Below are 20,730 nucleotides of genomic sequence, written 5' to 3' on the forward strand. Positions count from 1 at the left end.
AGTCTCCTCATTGCCTACTTTAATCCCTTCAATTCCTTTTTCTTCTCTAATTGCTACTGCTAGTGTTTCTAGTACAATGTTAAATAATAGAGAAGAAATATCAATACTCAACATATACGCACCAAATGGTTCAGCAGTCAGATTACTAAAGGAGAAACTAAAGTAGCTTAAGAAGGAAATAAATGGTAAAACCATACCAGTGGGGGAATCTTAACCTTCCTTTATTAGAACTAGATAAATTGAATAAAAATAAATAAGAAAGAAGTAAAGGAAGTCAATGAAATACTAGAAAAATTAGAACTAATAGATATTTGCAGAAAAATAAATAGGGACAAAAAGGAATATACCTTCTTTTCAACAGCACATAGCACATATGGAAAGATTGTAGGTCATAAAAACCTTTTTTTTTTAAAGTCAACTGCTAGTTCAATGAGTCAAGAATACGACTTCTGAAAACTTCATTTAAAAAAAAGTAATATTGGTAAACTGGAGTGCAGCTTAAGGAAGGTATCCTGGTTAGTAAAATGACTTGGAAGTATGTTTTATGGTTGAAAGAACTGGGATGTTTAGCAATACAAATGAAGAAAAATAATGTTACATGAGAACTGATTTAAAATACTTGAAGGCCTTTTATATGGAAGATGCATAATTTCAGAAGGCAGATTTAAGACTAACTGGCTAAAGTTACCAAAAACCATATTGTTGATTCAAATTTTCTAATATTTAAAGCTGTACAAAAGCAAAATTAGACTCTTATGTACAAGTGATCTGTATTGCCTTGAAACTTTAAGTATACAATGCTTATTCAATAATGCTATAAAAAGCATTCCTGTATTGACTAGATGATTGGACTCAATGACCTATTAAGTTATTTTAAACTCCATGAACTTCTGATCTATTTAGTGGAATTTAAATTCTGGGGGGAGGAGCTATTTTATTTTTGAATTTGGATCTCAAGCAGCTGACACGGTGCCTTGTACACTGTAGGTTTTTAGTAAATATTTGTTACATTAATTTTAATTCTAGGCTATGAAGACATATTTTTGTTATTTTAGTTATCCCATTATTATTGCCCAAGAAATATGCTGAAAAATGAAAAAAATTAACAACACACACACTTTTTTCCTATGATTTTTGGAGAGTCAGAAGACTTGGGCTTGATTTTCTGCTTTGTACCTTAATAGTTTATGTAACCTTGGGCAAGTCATTTCACTCCTCTTTTGCCTCAGTTTCTTCACATGCATGTAAAATGGAGGTAATAATAGCATCAACTATTTCCTAACAAGACTGTGAAGGAAAGAAATATTTTAAAAGTTTTTGAGTACAATATAATTTAATCATTTGATTTATTTAAATGACAAGGAATTTAAAGACATGTATATGCCATTTATTGCAGAGCCAGTCATTTAAGTCTTGTTAATTGATTTGAATTCACTTTTTTGAATAGTTAAAAAATAAAATAAACTGCCTTCTAGTACATTAAAATAACATTAAATATCCAAATACTTTTTAGAAATTAGCATAATCCACTAAATATGCATTTCATGGCAGGTTTTTGATTGCAAATAAGCAACAATAGTCCCTCAGTGCTTGTCCTGTAGCTCTGACCATTGCTAAGTGCTTGGCTCCAAGAATGATACCCAGATTGTGCTCTAGTAGAAACCAGATGGTCTAGCACTGTCATGGATGGGAGCAGTTATTGTGCTGATTACCTATTTTACTATCTTTTCATGGGATTTGTTTTTGTTAAGATATCAATAAACAGAATTCTGCAAGGGAATGAGATAACTAATTGGAATGATTTGTAAATAAATGCCATATTTTCTATTTGAATTTTCCTCATATTATGGTGATTCTGGAGTTTTAAGATAAATTTTAGGAAAAGGCAAATTCCTGACTATTGCTCAAAATATTCTAGGTATTGCTGAATTCTAATCATTGGACCTATGAATTTTAAACAGAGACTAAGCCATCCTTAAAAGTAAGGTAATTTGATTTCTAGTCCCTTTGCCATTTGCACCGTAAAAAATTGAACTATTCACTTCATATCCAAAGCTTCCAGTTTTTCTTTAAATATGAATGGGGTTAGACTGACTTATCTGGAAGATCCTCCATTTCCAGTTCTTACTTTCCATGATTCACTCCCTGATTGTATATAATTGTACCCAAAGGATAGCACATAGCACTTATGCAGATAGTAATATCCCCTAAAGTGATTAAAAGACTTACACATTGTCGATGTAAGCAAATATATGTTTGCTGATGACAGTGCCAGGAAAAAAAACCTGGATATTTAGACAATCATTTGGAAGTTTCCAAATATCATGATGTATGGCATCAAATGAAACATCTGGACAATTGACTAAATTTTCTCATTTTCATCCAGATGTTTAGCATCATTCAAACACAGATAATAACAAGACTGATTAACTAATGCTAACAGGATAAAAAACACACAATGTTTTAATTCACATTACCATAAGGTAAATAAAAATAAACATATACAAAGAGGAATTAGCATTATTTCAAGCTTCACAATTGAATAGTTTTTTTCCTAGATTGTACAAATGAAAAAGAAATGTAATTAACTATTCCAGGAATAGAGTTACAGATGGTCCAAATGAAAATGTATGGAGGTGGATAAATCTGACTTGTTGGATCAGTCCTATAAATAAATTTCCCAGTGTTTTGTTGTGCAGGTTTTGGGGCAATTAGTTTCTAGTTTCATTTCTTGATATAAGCTAGTGTTTATGGATTCAATAGTCATTCAACAGATAAATTATCAAAAAAGTAAAGGAATAGACACTATATCTAATTTTCAATGGCAAAATGAAAAATTTAAAACATAGGAAATAAGTAAAAAAAAGCATACATACCAGAAATTTTCGTAGGAAAATGTATAACCTGCAAAATAGCCTATGCAATGTGTGTTTAGATAAATTCTTAAGTTTTATGTAAGACATTTTATTTTAATATTTAGATAGATTATACTCTTCTTTTTTCTCTCTCTTTTTTGCTACTTCCTTCCTTTCCTCCTTCCTCTTCTCTTATTGGATAGAATGATATATTGAAATGAGAACTAGAAATGGAATTAGGAGAGAACTATATATCTCCTCTCACAATATTTGGGTAACTATTAAGAAGTCAGTTGATCTCTCTGAGCCCAAGTTTCTTTAACTCTAAAATGCAGATGGCATATAATATTTAATGCATGACTTACTATGTAAGGACCAAATGAGTGAATTTTTGAAAACCAGTGTGCAAGCATTAAAGTACTACTAGTTTATTTTGATATAGTGATAACTTTTTTCATATTTTGTAATTTTACTCTGATTTTTTCACTTGATTTAGTGCAAAATGATCCACTACTTTATTGAAATGGATTTCTCTGATTTCAACCATGTTGTGTTTATTGATATTTGAATCTTTTCTCATTTTCATCTTTCTTGACTTCTCAGTAGCTTTTGGGTCTTGCTTATCATTACCACTCTCCGGATATGCTTTCTTACATTCACTTTTTCAATACTATCTTTTTCTGGTTCTCTTCATATCATTTATCTCCTTTTCTGGTTCATTATGCTTTTTCTTTACTCCTTAAGCATTGGTAACCCTCAGGAGCTCTTTTCTGGACCCTTTTCTCTCTCTAAACCTTTTCCCTTGGTGATATATACATGATCAGTTTTCACATACATGAATTATCATTTTATCTAAACAATTTCCATTGATTTCTTCTTCTCTCAGCATCCTCATCTCTTTTTTTAATCTTATCACAAATTTCCAAGTGCCTATTAAACATCTGCTTTGGATGACTTGTCAAACTTAACATATTTAAACTTGATCAATTTTCTTGCTAAATCTATTTCTGTTTCAAAATTCCTTATTTTTTCATGGCATCTCTCTTAGACACATAGTTTTGTAACCTTGGAGGTCTTCCTCTGTTTAATTATCCATATCCCATTAGTTGACAAGTGTTGTAAATTTTACCTCCTAGGGGATTCTATCCCTTGCATTCATTCTCTTCTTTCTATTCAGATGGCCATGATCCCAGTTCAGGCAACCCTTCATTCCTTTCATAGACTACTACAATAGCTTCCTAACTGGTTTTCATCCTCTATCCCCACCCTCTACCACTCAACACAGCGAATAATTTAATCATATTAAAGCACAAGTCTGACCATATCATTTCCTGGTTCAATGATATTTAGTAGCTCCCTGTAGCCTCTAGAATAAAAGCAAAATTGTTAGCCTTGATTTAGAATTTTAAATTTTACACAATTTGGATGTCTCTATCCTTAATTCACATCATTCTTCTGAAGATTATCTGAGTGGCCAGCCCTTATCTCCATGACAGCTAGAGATAAAGGAAGCCTGGCTGCTGGGTAGCCCAGTGATGGGACTCTGGGTGGTGGCATGGAAGAAAATGTGCAATGGACCAGAAGAGAATACAGAGATGAAGTTAGGAAAGAGGATTGCAGTTGCATTGATTGGTGGGGTTTGGGGGTAGGAGCAAAACACATCCCTCTAGAAAGAAGCATGAATTTCTAGTGGCCAGTATCCTGAAGCCAAGCTCAAGTCACCCTGGACTAGCCACTGCTTTGCTTCTTAGATTCATAATCTGCCTTCAAGACTCAGCTCATGTACAACTATCTCTTCATCTTCTTACTTGTTACCTTGCTTTGTTTGTTTTCACTTGAGCATGTGTGTTTCATCCCTAACCATCACTGTGTCTCCAAACATGATGTCAACTCTTTGTCTACAGGTACTGGTTCCACAACAATATAATTTTTTTAAATGATTAAGACAGGAAGAATACAAGTGGTGTAGAGATTTAAATGATGGGCTTTATATTTGGTTTTGGTGCTGGAGATAATTTGAAACTAGTATAGTTTATTGATAGGGTATTAACAGTGGCAGCCTATGCTTGAGAAAAATCACTTTGAATGCTGAGTGGAAGATAGAGTGAAGGGGATAGGAGAGAGAGACTTTAGTTAGGAAAACTAATTAGAAAGCTGTTAATATTCCAGTTGAGAAATAACAAGGGCTTGAATTAGGGTGCTCCTGTGCTTTAGGGGAAGGGGACATAATTCAGAGGACTTTCAGGGAATAAATTCATAAGATGACAATTGATTGGATATGTGGGATGAAAGAAAGAGGAAGTTGAGAATAACAACAAATGGTGAATCTGAATGCCTAAAAGAATGGTGATGCCCTAGAAAACAATGGGGAAATTTAGAGGAAGGGAAGATTTTGGATATGGAATGTGTCCCAATAAGTTACAAATATTCCATGGACACAAGACAAGACCATCTCTAATGAAAATACTGGGGAGCTTAAGGAGGTTAAGAGATTAGATTCTACTCCTTTCATGCTAAATACCTTGACTTTTAATGTGAATAGAGAGTGACAATCTTAGGAGTTGAGAAATCAGTGTAACTGAGGTCTATTTTGATCAGAAATAATAAATGACTTCATAAACTTGACTTTTGACTTCCCTTTATTTCTTTTCTGTTTATTTGCCAACTCCATAGGAAATAGTAACTCTTTCTCTATTCTTTTCTGATTTTGGATGAAATTGGGACCCTTGGGGTGCACTTAGGAGCTTTGCCCTTTCTAGTTAGCTAGGGAGAAGTGTAGACTTTTGTTGTGTCTATTTGCCTATTCTTCACTCTGTCTTTTTCTGTGTCATTGAAGTCTATATGTAGCTTTTTAGCATGAGAGGATGAAAGGTAATCCATTGACAAACTCTTCATAGGAATAATATTATGCTTTATAATTTTAGGATTATCATTAATGATTCTATTTTTATTAAATGGAAGTCATTATTGATAAATTTGCATGATATTCACTAATTTGCATGATTTGCATGATTTTACTAATGACCCATGTGCTTGGTAGTTTAAATTGTACTAGACTGGTATGCTCATTAATGAAGTAAGAAATTCCTTGTAGTCTTTATCCTAAGAGCCCCATTAAATGTCTCTCTAAAGTGTTGTTATTATTTAGGGGTTCAGATTTGATGATGCACTAAAATAAAGGCCCCCAAATACTTGGAATCAAACACTGTTATTGGATTATAGGAACCCTAGGTTAAACTTATAATTTGACATATGAAGAAACACAGGCTCAGAGAATTTGAGATTTGTCCAAAGTTAAAAGTTTCAAGTAGCATAATAAGATTCAAAGTCAAGTCCTATGTTTAGGGCTCTTTGCACCAATATATGTATTTATTATTCTGGCAGCAGATCTGGCTACAATAGGCTCAACATCTGGTGGAACATGCCTGTTATTTTCCCCTTTGCTTCTGGTAAAAGCTTATCTGGTAAAGGTAGGGTCTGGACTGTATAGCAAATCCAATGCTAGAAACCAGCAAATCTACCCATTAGAGTTATAAAATATACACTTAAATTTTTTCTTATGAATTTCACAAACATAATAGATTAAATTATTAACAAAAATAAGATTCATAACTATATCAGTAAATGCAGCAAATAGTATTCAAATGCATGTGACAGTTGTTTGAAAGGTTATATTGAAAAAATAACTAGAAAGTATAGTAATAAATTAACTCCGCCAAGGACGGTCCCAAGCCCGGCTGAAAAAGGAGGAGGGTTGGGCGTGGGGCTAGCAACCTCACCCCGTAAAAAAATAATAATAAAAAAAATACCACTTGCTACAGAAACGGCAACCTCATTAAACCAACAAAACCAACGATTGCCTAGTCTGGAAGATTGCTCTCCAACAGAGTCCATGAGGCGTGCTGGCGAAAGCCTTTGGGAAGCCAGTTCGTTGCCAGACAAGCACTGAGCTGGAACCCACCAGGGAGGAGGAAAGTCGGAAGGCCAAAACAGACCTGGCGAAGATATGCCAAAAACGAAACAAAGACCGTCGGAATGACATGGGCCCAGTTGGGGGAAGTTGCCCAGAACAGAGTCCGTTGGCGTGAGATGGTTGTGGCCCTATGCTCCTCTGGGAGTCAACAGGAATAATAATAGTAATAATAGTAATAGTAATAGTAATAGTAATAATAATAATAATAATAATAATAATAATAATAATAATAATAATAATAATGATAGGAATAAATTGACCATCTGAAATGGCCGTTTATGAAAATTTAGCAATGACATAGGATGCAAAAATCCATCACAGTCTTAGATTGCATTAATTGGGGCAAAGTTTTTAGGAATAGGGAAATAGAATTATTTCATATCCTTCCCTTCTCAGACCTCATTTGGAGTATTCTATTAAGTCCTGGGTACTAAGGTTTAATAACATGTAGAGGAAGAAAACTAAGATGGCAAAGGGTCTTGGGTCCAAGTAATATAAAGAGAGATTGTAGGAACTAGGTAAGTTTAGCCTGAAGTAGATCAAGCTCAAGGGGAACAAACAGTCTTCAAGTACTTGAATGGCCATCATGTACCCCATCCATTTCCTTTCTGTTGTTATGGTGCCAAACTGAAACCAAAGTAATTTAGAGTTACAGCTGGAGAGCTGGAAATAATCTCAGAGACAATTTAATTCAACCCCACCTCATTAACAAGTGAGGAAAATTTGTCCTGGAAGGTTAAGTCACTTGCCCAATGTCACACAGGTAGCAGACATCATGAGAAGAAATTGAACATTCAGTCTTCTGTCTCTAAGGCCAGTGATTTTCAAACTTCCCTAATGCTTCAGAGATGCCTCATAAAAAAAAATCCAGCCCATTTCCTTGCCAAAAGAGAATTGTTCCCTATAGTCTTGCTTTTTAATCTTTCATTCACTTTCCTTGTAAATGATTTAACTACAGGGGCTTTGAGCATTTCCCTAGAGAAATCCTTCCCTAGAGCCATAGATCTTCCTGTGAGAAAATGTTCCCTGATTCTCACCTAGTTTCCTTTGCTCAATTTCATGCTCTTATTTCTAGTCATGCTTAGTTTTGCTGCCTTAAAATATTTATTCTTGATGATTGTGGCCTTCATACATATCCAGATGGTAATTAGAATAACATTCTATCTCAATCATCATTTAGTGAGCTACACATACCTAGTTCTTTTCATGTTTTTTTTCCCTCTTAAAATTAGCCCCATAGTCCCTTAATCATGCTTTGAAATGTGTGTGTAGGGGGAGTCCTTCCATTAACACAAAGCATTATTATTCAAAGCACTCATTCTTGTTGCTCTTTTTAAATATGCTCCAATTTTTAAAAAATCTTTCAAGTCTTAAGATGAATAGAACAGTATGCATTAGCAGCGTTGTCTCTATACTCTTGGATGGTAAGGGCACAACCTTGTCCTCCATCATGTTGCTTCTCTAGCTCTTTGTTTTCCCCAGTCAATGATAATTCAGTTCAAGGCCACCACTTCTGTGTGTATGTTCTCTTTGCAAGATTGTCCTTCTAGAAAAATGACTATTTGGCTGTGTTGTGTGTTTTCATCCTACAAAACACTGTTTGCTCTACTGAATATTACTTTTACAATCACTTTAATAAATATCATGTCATAATTCCTGCTCATGTTTACATTACCAAATAAATGGAGTTACTTGGAGTTTGGGTCATGCCTGGGGCAAGAAGCTAGGATCTCAATCTGATTTTGCCATTTATTAGTGCTATGACTTTTTGGGTGTCAGTGTATGAGCCTCAGTTTTCTCTTATTTAAAGTAACTTTATCCTACCCACTTCACAGTCACCCTCCTGACCATCAAAAATGCTCTACAAGTATAAGATAGCATTATTAGTGTGGCACAGTAGAAAGTACACTGGCTTTGGAGTAAGGTGGACCTGGGTTCATATTCCACCCCTAATCCTTGCTCCCTGTAGGATCTTGTACAAACCTCAATTTTCTTGGGTGTCTTCTCAACCATAAAATGGGAAGGTTGTATTATATAAGTTATGAGGTCTCGTCCAGCTCTAGAGTTATATGCATAAAAGCCTATGATTATTTTGGCATTCTTTCTTTTATACTATTCTTCATTGGAATTTGAAGTATACGCCTTCTATGCTATAATCACAGATAGTCATTTCAGGTTTCAAATGGTTTAATAATCTTTGTCCTCTTTTCTTTCCGATAATTAATCATCAGTATTCAGACAGTTATTTTCATTGTAGGATATACTGAGCAGTCAAAGATTTTAAAATGACTTTAAACCTTCCTTTCTCCTAAAACATTAATCAAATATTCTTTGTACATAATATTATAATTCTTCTGGAAAGCACTTCTATGTAATAAGTTTAATTTGAGAGACTAGGTAATGGTTGGGACTCATTGTCTCATAAAGCCATTTCCAACTCTGAGATTCTGCAATTTTGAGAATGCCAAACATTCTTCTTGGAAGGTGATGGTGCTAGAAATGCAGTATATCCTGTGATTACATTCTTTGCCTGGGAATTTGCACTGTGCTTCATTTTAGGGGTATATGGCTAACATAGATACTATGTCTGCTGTGCTTTAGTTACCAGAGCAAGGTCATAATCTCCATGTTGGCATCTTATTCTGTCTGCTAGATTTATTACTATGATAATAGCCAAATATAGAGGAAAGTTGATTTTCTGTTATTCATTAATTTAATTTAATATTTGTTCTAAACTTAAATAAGAAATAAAAAGCATTTTCATTATGAAGTAGAAGAGAAAGATAGGATTTTAAATCAAACCACAAATCTTTATTACATACAACTTGCTTTTCCTTTCAACTAAATAGTAAATTCAGCATGTGACTTTTAATGTTCTACTGATTATGTTACATCTGGCCTTTCTTTTGTTTTTCTCTCTCTTTTTTAATAAAAGATTTTTTAAATGAGGCTAAGAAACAAATGTCTTCTCAGAATCTTCATGCCTTTAAGAGTTATGGAGGAAAGTTAAAAGGACAAAGGGTCTTTGTGTGATTTTGTTCTGTTTTAATGATATTGAGAGACAGAAAAAAGGGATGGGGAAAATATAAGGAGGAAAGGAGGAAAAGGAGAGTTATCTGTATTGCATAATAGAAGTGCATATGATCAAGAGCATATAGCCATGGAGAAAAGTGAGAGAGAATGGGTGTGGCTTGAGCCTCTTTCATCTGCATCAGATAAAGGAAGATTGAATATAATTACACACTCATAAACATACAAGCCCTTAGAGGTCTCATTAAGGGAAGCAGGAGGTGTTAGGGACAATGGAAAAGTAGGGAGGTATTTATCAGGGAGCAAGGGATATTTAAAGCAAAACACACTCAAATGTTTGAAGGAGGGATGTAAAGGGAGCATTTAAAGGAAAGAAAAACAAGTTAAAAATAAAAACGTAGGATCATGGGTTGGCTAAGGAGAGTAGAAGAGCTGCTATGGAGAGGATACAGGTTGTTTCACATGTTTCACATTAGTGTCGTGGGAATTCCTCTCTTCTATCACATTTTTTTCTTACATGTAAAGAAAGGAAAAAGTATAAGAGGAAAGAATCAGAAGAAATGTGAAATAAAAAATCCTACAAGAAATCTATTTGAAACAGAAAAATTCAGGAAGAGTTAAAACGAACAACTGGAACAGAAAATTTTCAGCTGATGTAAAAGAAGAAGGGGAAATAATCATGATATTATGTAAGGCTATAGTAAATATAGAAAAGGACAAAAAAGATGAGTAGGGAAATAATATTAGGCCCAAAGAGATCATTGGTAAGGATTCAATATCAATACTCTATCACTTAATGTGTGTGTGCTCCCCGACAATATATGTTGTCTAGATTTAAGAAAGTGTTAATATAGATTGTTTTAAAGTGTGTTGGGTAATATATTAATGTGATATTTTGGAAACCTCATGCAATCATATAAACATGGTGTGTGTCTTTTATAAAATGGAATGGACCTGATAAAAACCAATTCAGTGTTTATCAAGCACCTACTTCATTGAATAAAACATCCCAACTGTGTATTTTTCATCACATTTTTAGAGATGTTTATTTCAAATTCCCTAAAATTTAAAGTATTTGTTTGAGCATAAGATTGTTGGCACTATAGGCAATTGTGTATTTCAATGCCCAGCACACAGATAACAGAGGAAAAACTGAGGTAAAAACATTTCAATTCGGATCATGACAAGGAGATGAAAGGAAAAACAGCAAGAATACCAAAAAGAAATATATTAATGCTCAAAACATTAATATTTGCTTTTACTGTTCTCTCATATAAGAAATATTTCTTTTGTATGTTCCTTTTTCTCTATTCCCTAGTACAGGACAATGTTGCCACACGCTCATATTTTGCATTAGGTAAATGATAGGACAGAGAACCACCAAATGTCAAAGGTATAAGAAATAGTAGAAATCATGATTCCAAAAGCCTGATTTTTAAATATTTTTTTCCAGATTACATCAGTAGAATTTTCATTAATGATTTTCTAACATTTTATGGTTCATGTTGTCTCCCTTCCTCCCACCCCTTCCCCTTTTGCAGGCTATTTACAATTATATAGTGCATATTTCAATGTCCATAATGTTGTGAAAGAAGATACATATTTCTTCCACTGGAGAAAAATTCATGGAGGAAATAAAGTAAAAAATGACATGCTTCAATTTGCATTCATACTTCATTATTTCCTTCTATAACAGCCATTCTTTTTAAAATCATGGGTTCCTTGGAGTTGTCCTAGGTCCTTGCATTGCTGATAATAGTGAATTCATTTACAGTTAATCATCATAATTCATTGCTGTTACTTTATACAATGCTCCCCTGATTCTGCTTACTTTGTTTTGCATCATTTCATATGAGTCTTTCCAGGTGGTTGTGTTGTTGTTGTTGTTTTTTTTTTTTTGTTGATCATCTCATTTATTATTTCTTTTGACTTAGTAACATCCCATTATAATTGGTGTGAGATCATAATTGCTACTCCTGCTTTTTTTAACTTTCTGAAGTATAGTAGATTCTCTTCTAGCCATTAACCTTTATTTTGTATGTTTCCCTACTTTAAATGACTTTCTTGTAGAAAAGGAATTGTAGGATTCTGACTCTGAATCCACTCCACTATCCTCTTCCATTTTATGAGTAAGTTTATTCCATTCACATTCACAGTTATGATTACTGAATATTTCTCTCCATCTTATTTTTTCCTGTTTTTTTTTTCTCTTCCTCCCTCTTTAGCCTTTCTCTGTTCACAGATATTTTTGTTTTTGAGTACCAAATCCCAAAGTTCACCCTCCATTTTGTCTATTCCCCTCTTTTTTATTCCCCCTCCATTTCTTACTTAGCTCAAATGTAAGATTGCTTTCTAAAACTGACTGCACATGGATGGTATTACTTCTTTGTGCCTAACTGATGAGTTACCTACCATCAGACATTACCTACCATACCCTAAGCCATCTCCCCCTCCGCAGTATTGATTCTTACTCACTTCTTCATGTGAGATAATTTACCCTCAATTTTCTCTCCTTTTCTCTTTCCCATTAAATTCTTTCTTATCCCTTGGTTTTGTTATGCTTTCTTTTTATTGGATATCATCCTATCATTATCAAATTATCAATATCAAGTTATTCCCTATTTTTTTATGTATGTTCTTATTTACTTCCTGAATAATGATAAAGTTCTTAAAAATCTTCCATAACTTAAATTCCCGAGTACTTGAGGTACCTAAGGTTCTTCAAGGATTACAGATATCTTAACTATCTTAGTTATCCCCTTAGGTAGCAATTCAATCGGCTTAATAGCATTGTTTCCCTTTATTATCTTAATTATCTTAAGTATCTCTTGTATCATAGATGCTTTAAGTATCTTAGTCATCACCTTACGTAATATGAGCATTATGATTTGAAACATTTGTATGTTAGTAAGTGGTAGATTAAAAACTTGAATCTGACTATATTGGCACACATTGTACTTACTACTTCCATTGCACCATATTACATCTTCTCTCTATCTCCACATTCTTCCTTATCTGCCTTCACTCTAATCTTTGTTTTTTAATGTCTAGTAATGTCACTATTTTTTGCTGAGAAATCTTTGAAATATCTTTGTTGTGCAGAGGGAAACCCCCATCCCCAATTTTCTCATTTTCTGGCATGAGATTAATACCATCTATAATCAGCTACAAATATCATTCATTTTCCAGAATTATCTTACTATTTGTTTTAATATATGAGCCAACATTTACTAAACTTGCGTTATCGTGTATTCTTGGCTTAAATATAATCAAGGCATAGTGGATATTTAAAAGTTATGATGACATTTAAATTTTATAGCAATTCATTATTGGTGATGTCCTATTTTTTCCCTCTTATTTATCTCTACTTGCTTTAGGTATAAGGACTGTATTTTTTCACATAGAAAGTGTTTGGTAAAGTAGTTTCTCTCTTTTTTGTGGACAGTTTATATAAAATTAATAAAATGTTATTTAAATGTCTTTTAGAATTATTTTGATGTACTTAAGTCACTTTTTACTCTTTGGAAATTTATTCATGACTTCTTCAATTCTTTTTCCAAAGTAGATTTGTTTAGATTTTCTCTTTTGTTTAATGGGGTCTCAGGAATTTTTGTAAATACTCATCCTTTAAATTTTGTTATTGGTGATTTTTTTCCCCTCTGCACCCAAATCTTACCCTTTTTTAAAAGCAGGGAAGTGATATAATTAGATCTCTGCTTAAGAAATATTAATTTGGCTGTTATGCATAGGATGAATTATAGAGGTAAGTGAGGAGAAAAGGAGACCATTTTGGAGGCCATCATAACACTCCAGTTTGAAGTAGGATAGAGTCTGTATGAATGGTAAAAAAGGAGAAGATGCAGACATGATGGATGTTTTAACTAGAATTGTCAAGACTTGGCATATCCCACTCATTTGTCATCCATTTGTAATTTGGTTTAGGACTTCATCACTCAATTGAAACTGCTTCTCTCCAAGGTTGCCAAGAATCTCTTAACTGCTAGATCCAATGATCTTTTTTTCAGTCCTTATTCTATTTGATCTAGAGGAAGCTTTTGGCACAGTTGACCATTATCATTTCCCATAAAACTCCATTACTATTGCTCTTGGTTTTTCGCCTACTTTCCTGATTTTTTTTTAAATTTCCATTTTTTTCTGGAACATCATCCTCTTGTTAATTAAGTGAAAAGCCCTTAAGTATTTCTCAAAACCCTGTTTTCTCGCCCTCTCTGCTTAACTTACCTCATTTCTTCTCACCTTTTCTTTTACCACTCCTTGTCTCTCTCTGTCCTTATCACTTTCTCTCCTATTCATTTCCCATGGCTTCAATGATCTCTATTTAGACAACTCCAAAATATCTCAATATTTAATCTCTCTTCAGAGTTTGATTCCTGAATTACTACTTACCTGCATATCATCTCTATCTGAGTTCCCCAAAATTATCTCAAACTTAACACATCCAAAACATAATTCATTATGTTTTCCTTAAATTTATCTATTCTTTAAAATTCCCATTTCTCTTAAGGATACCACCATTTCTAGTCACCAGTTTTTAAGACTCACAATTATTCTTGATCTTTTCCTTTTCCTTACTCATTATATACAATTAGTTGCTAAATCTTATGCTTTCTCCTTTTATAACATCTCTTAATTCCATTCTTTTTTCTCTGAAGAAATTGCTGTTAGCTTAGTTCAAGTCCTCATAAACTCATTACTGAAATACTATAATATCCTTTTAGCCAGTCCATTTATTTCCAGGCTCTTAACTCTTCTATACACCCTAGAAACAGCTGCCAATTTATGAAGTAATCATGTATCAAATCATGGTGTTTTTGGCTTTTGTACAAAAAAGGAGTTCCCTATTTTTTCTAGGATAAAATGACTCCTTATCTAGGAATTTTAAGCTATCCACAATCTAGTTCCCATCTACCTTCCCGGATTACTTCTACTTTCCTTCAAATAATATAAGGTAACTAGGTGGTATAGTGGTACAAGTACAAGTCTTAGAATTAGGAAGATCTGAGTTCAAATCTTCCCTTAAACACTTCTAGTTATGTAATCCTGGGCAAGTCAGTTAAACTCTCTGTAACTCAGTTTCTTTGTTCATAAAATGGATATGATAAAAATAGCACCTATCTTGAAAGACATACACATATGTTTTACACATGTCAAATATAATATATATGCATACACACAAGTACATATAAATCTTCACAAAAGTCAAAACTATTGGCTCTTCTCATGATTAGTCAACCCATGAAGTTCCATCTCTATCCTCCATTTTTTTCCTCCAGTCACTCTATGACTGACACGTTAATCTTTTTGACTATGCCTCCTAGCATCCCTAGCTTCTTTTAAAGTGTATCTATGTTGCCAAATCTTACATGAGAACATTCCTGATTCTTTCACTTTTTAGTTCTCATAATTCTATTTTTTAATTTAATTTGTTTTTGTTACATTAAAATTTCTAAATATCACCCACTCTCTTCCTCTCTCCATATTAGAGAAAGCATCATTTGACAAAAAGATATGTCTATATAAAATTATGTCTTGCTTATTTCTGTTCATCAGTCCTTTCTCTGTAGGTGGACACTGACAAGTTATTCTTCAGACAGTATTTTTTGTCATATATATAATGTTCTCATGTTTCTGCTGATTTCACTCTTTATAATTTCATGTAGATTTTTGCATGTTTTGTTATTTTAATTTAATTTGTTTGCCATCTTATACTGCAGTGCTTTCCAGCACAATCATATACCACAATTTGTTTAGTCACATACCAAAAGATGAGCATCCTTTCAGTTTCCAATTTTTTGCCACCACAAAACAAAAATTTCTGTTCCTTTTTCTTTGTTCACATAGGAAATAAACCTATCAGTGATACTCAAAAATGTATAGTTCAAAAATGTAAAATTCAAAAATACTTTTACAACTCTTTTGACATAATTCCAAATTGCTCTCTAAAATGTTTGGATAAATTCACATTTCCATAAAAGTGTATTAGGGTTCCTATTTTTCAACATCCCCATTAAAATTTGTCATTTTATACTTTTATCATTTTATTTTATTTAGAATATTTTTTCATGGTTACATGATTCATTGTTCCCCTTCTCCCCTTTTTCTCCCTTCCCAGAGCTGACAAGTAATTCCACTGGGTTATTCATGTATCATTGTTCAAAACCTATTTCGATGTCATTCATATTTGCAATAGAGTGATCCTTTAACGCCAAAACTCCAATCATATCCCCATCAAACCACATGATTAATCATATGTTTTTCTTCTGCATTTCTACTCCCACAATTCTTTCTCTGGATGTGGATAGCATTCTTTCTCATAAATTACTCTGCATTGTCATGGGTCACTGCATTGCTGCTAGTAGAAAAGTCTATTACATTTTATTGTGCCATAATGTATCAGTGTCTGTGTACAATGTTCTCCTGGTTCTGCTCCTTTTGCTCTGCATCAATTCCTGGAGGCTGTTCCAGTTCACGTGGAATTCCTCCAGTTCATTAATCCTTTCAGAACAATAATGTTCCATCACCAACAGATACCACAATTTGTTCAGCCATTCCCCAATTGAAGGGCATCCCCTCATTTTCCAATTTTTTCCCACCACAAAGAGTGTGGCTATAACTATTTTTGTTCATGTCTTTTTCCTTATTATCTCTTTGTGGTATAAACCCAGCAGTGGTATGACTGGATCAAAGGGCAGGTAGTCTTTTAAAGCCCTTTGGACAAAGTTCCAAATTGCCATTCAGAATGGTTGGATCAATTCACAACTCCATCAACAATGCATTAATGTTCCAATTTTGCCACATCCCCTCCAACATTTATTAATTTCCTTTGCTGTCATTTTAGCCAATCTGCTAGGTGTGAGGTGGTACCTCAAAGTAGTTTTGATTTACATTTCTCTAATTACAAGAAACATTAATCCCAATACTATAAAAACTATTTGGTAAAATAAGCAAAGAAGGAATCCTACCAAATTCTTTTTATGATAGATATGGTGCTGATACCTAAGCCAGGAAGACCAAAAACAGAGAAAGAAAATTACAGCCCTCTCTTTAATGAACATTGATGCAAAATCTATTTATTAAAATATTAAAAAAGATACAAGAGCAATATACCACAAAGAATTATTCACTATGACTAGGTAAGATTTATACCAGGAATGCAAGACTGATTTAATGTTAGGAAAACCATCAGTATAATTTACCATATCAATAATCAAACTAACAGATATCACATGATTATCTAAATAGATGCAGAAAAAGACTTTGACAAAATACAACACTCATTCCTATTGAAAGCACCAGAAAGCATAAGTATAAAAGGAGCTTGCCTTAAAATAATAAGTAGTATTTATTTAGAACCATCAGCAAGTATCATCTGCAATGGAGTCAATTTAGTAGCCTTCCCAATAAGATCAAGAGTGAAGCAAGGATGTCATTATTACCACTATCATTTAATTTTGTACTAGAAACACTAGATTTAGCAATTAAAGAAGAAAAAGATATTGATGGAATTAAAGTAGGCTGTAAGCTCACTAAACTATCATTCTTTGCAGATGATATTATGGTATTCTTAGAGAATCCTAAAAAATAAACTAAAAAAAAATTGAAATAATTAACAAGTTTAGCAAAGTTGCAGGATACTAAATAACCCACATAAATCATCAGCATTTCTCTGTATTTCCAATAAATTCAGCAGAAAGAGTTAGAAAGAGAAACTCCATTTAAATCACTCTAAGACAATATAACTTATTTGGGAATTTATTTGCCAAGACAAATTCAGGAATTATGTGAACACAATTACAAAACACTTTTCACACAAATAAAATTAGATTTAAACAATTGGAAAAACATTAATTGCTCATGGTTAGGCTGAACTAATATTAAAAAAATGACAATCCTACCTATATTAATTTACTTATTCAGTACTATACCTATCAAACTACCAGAAAAGTATTTTATAGAACTAGAAAAAATTATAACAAAATTCATCTATAACAACAAAAGGTCAAGAAAATCAAGGGAACTAATGAAAAAAAATGCGAAGAATGATGGCCTAGCAGTAACAGATCTTAAACTGTACAATAAAGCAGTAATTAGCAAAGCAATCTGGTACTGGCTTAAAAACAGAAGAATGAGTCAATGAAATGGAATATGGGTAAACTACCTCAGCAATATAGTATTTGATAATCCCAAAGATCCCAGCTTTGGGGATAAGAACTCACTGTTTGACAAAAAAATTCTGGGAAAATCAGAAAACGTATGTAAAAAATTAGGTTTAGATCAATATCCCACATCCTATTCTAAGATAAGGTCACAATGCATATATTATTTAATCACAAAGAGTGATATTAAAAATAAATTAGGGGAATGTAGAATCGTTTACCAGTCAGATTTATGGAGAAGGGAAGAATTTATGACCAAACAAGAGATAGAGAACATTACAAGATGTAAAGTGAATATTTTTGATTATATTAAATTAAAAAGCTTTTGTACAAAATGAAAGAAGGGGAGAATAATGAATGCTGGAGGGGATTTTGCAAAACTGGGGCATAAATGCATTGCTGGTGGGGTTGTGAACTGATCCAACCATTCTGGCTCGCAATTGGAACTATGCTCAAAGGGCTATAAAAGACTGCCTGCTCTTTGATCCAGCCATATAATTGTTGGGTTTGTACCCCAAAGAGATCATAGATAAACAGACTTGCATGAAAATATTTATAGCTGCTTTTTTTGTGGTGGCAAAAAACTGGAAAATGAGGGTATGTCCTTCATTTGGGGAATGGCTGAATAAAATGTGGTATATGCTGGTGATGGAATACTATTGTGCTCAAAGGAATAATAAACTTGAGGAATTCCAAGTGAACTGGAAAGACCTCCAGGAATTGATGCAGAGCAAAAGGAGCAGAACCAGGGGAACATTGTACACAGAGGCTGATACACTGTGGTAAAATAGAGTGTAATGGACTTCTGTACTAGCAGCAATACAATGACCCAGGACAATTCTGAGGGATTTATTGAAAGGAACGCTACCCACATTCAGAGGAAGAACTACAGGAGAGGAAACACAGAAGAAAAACAACTGCTTGAACACATGGGTTGAAGCGGACATGATTGGGGATGTGGACTCGAAACTACCACACCAGTGCAACTATCAACAATTTGGAAATAGGTCTTGATCAATGACACATGTTAAAACCAGTGGAAATACACATCAGCCATGGTGGTGGTGGGGAAATTTAGGGGGGCAAAGGGGAAAGTAAGAGCATGAATTATGTAACCATGTTAACTTTTCTAAAAAATAAATATTAATAAATGTTTTTTTAAAAAAGCTTTTGTACAAACAAAACCAGTGCAACCAAGATAAGAAGGGAAGCAACAAACTGGGGGAAAATATTTATAAAAAATTTCTCTGATAAATGTCTCATTTCTTACATATATAAGGAACTAAGTCAAATTTATAAGAATCCAAATCATTTCCCAATTGATCAATGCAATAATCATATGAAAAAAGTTCTAAATCTCTCTTGATTAGAGAAATGCAAATTATAACAACTCTGAGATACTAACTTACACCTATCTGATTGGCTGACAGTAAAGGAAAATAATAAATTTTGGAGGGAATATGGCAGAATTGGGATATTAATTCATGGCTGGTGAAGTTGTGAATTGATCCTACCATTCTGGAAGGCAATTTGAAACTATGCCCAATAGATTATAAAAAAATGCATACCTTTTGATACAGCAATATCACTACTAGGTCTGTATCCCAAAGAAATAAAAAAAATAATGGGAAAGGACCTGTTTTTACAAAAATATTTATAGTTGTTCTTTTTCATGTTAGCAAAGAATTGAATAAAGCAATATCCCTCAATTGGGGAATGGTTGAACAAATTGTGGTATATGAAGGTGATGGAATATTATTGTGTTATAAGGAATGATGAACAGGATGATTTCAGAAAGAAAAGGAAAGATCTACATGAACTGATGTAAAGTGAAATAAGCAGAACAAGGAGAATATTATACACAGTAACTAACATACTGTGGAATGATCAAATGTGATAAATTTTGCTACTAACAGCAATACAATGATCCAGGACAATTCAGAGGGACTTAGGATGAAGAATACTATCCACCTCTAGAGAAAGAACTATTGGAATAGAAATGAAGATGAAAATATATTATTTATCATTTGTTTGTTTGAGTATATGATTTGAGGTTTTGTTTTTATAAGGTAATTCACTTACAAAAATGAATAATATAAAAATATGTTTTGAGTGATAATATATGTACAACCGAGATTGAACTGCTTTTCAACTCTGGGAGTGAGGAGGGAAGAAGAGAGGGAGACAACATGAATCATATAAATTTGGAAAACTCAGGTGTAAATTTGTTATTAAAATAAAATAAAGACAAAACTAAAATAAGAAAAACAAGTTGTGATATATAATTATAATTGAATATTATTCTGTGATAAGAAATAAAAAACAAGATGACCACCAAAAAAACCCTGAAAAGACTTAAATGAAGTGATGCCAAATGAAATGAGCAGAATCATGAGAATATTATGTATAGTAACAACAATGATATATGATTTTAACTATGAATGACTTAAGTATCAAAAAGGAAAGGATCCATGACAATGTCAAAGAACTTATGATGAAAAACATTATCTACTTCCATAGAAGGAGCAGATGGAATCTGAATGATTGAAAAATTCCATTTTTCACTTTATTTCTTCCATGAATTTTTCTCCAATTGTAGCCATGTGTGCCTTGTTTCACAACATGACAGATAAAGAAAGAAACATTATATATATATATATATATATATATATATATATATATATATATATATATA

This window comes from Gracilinanus agilis, chromosome 6 (genome assembly GCF_016433145.1).
Source record: "Gracilinanus agilis isolate LMUSP501 chromosome 6, AgileGrace, whole genome shotgun sequence".
NCBI classification, from domain to species: domain Eukaryota; kingdom Metazoa; phylum Chordata; class Mammalia; order Didelphimorphia; family Didelphidae; genus Gracilinanus; species Gracilinanus agilis.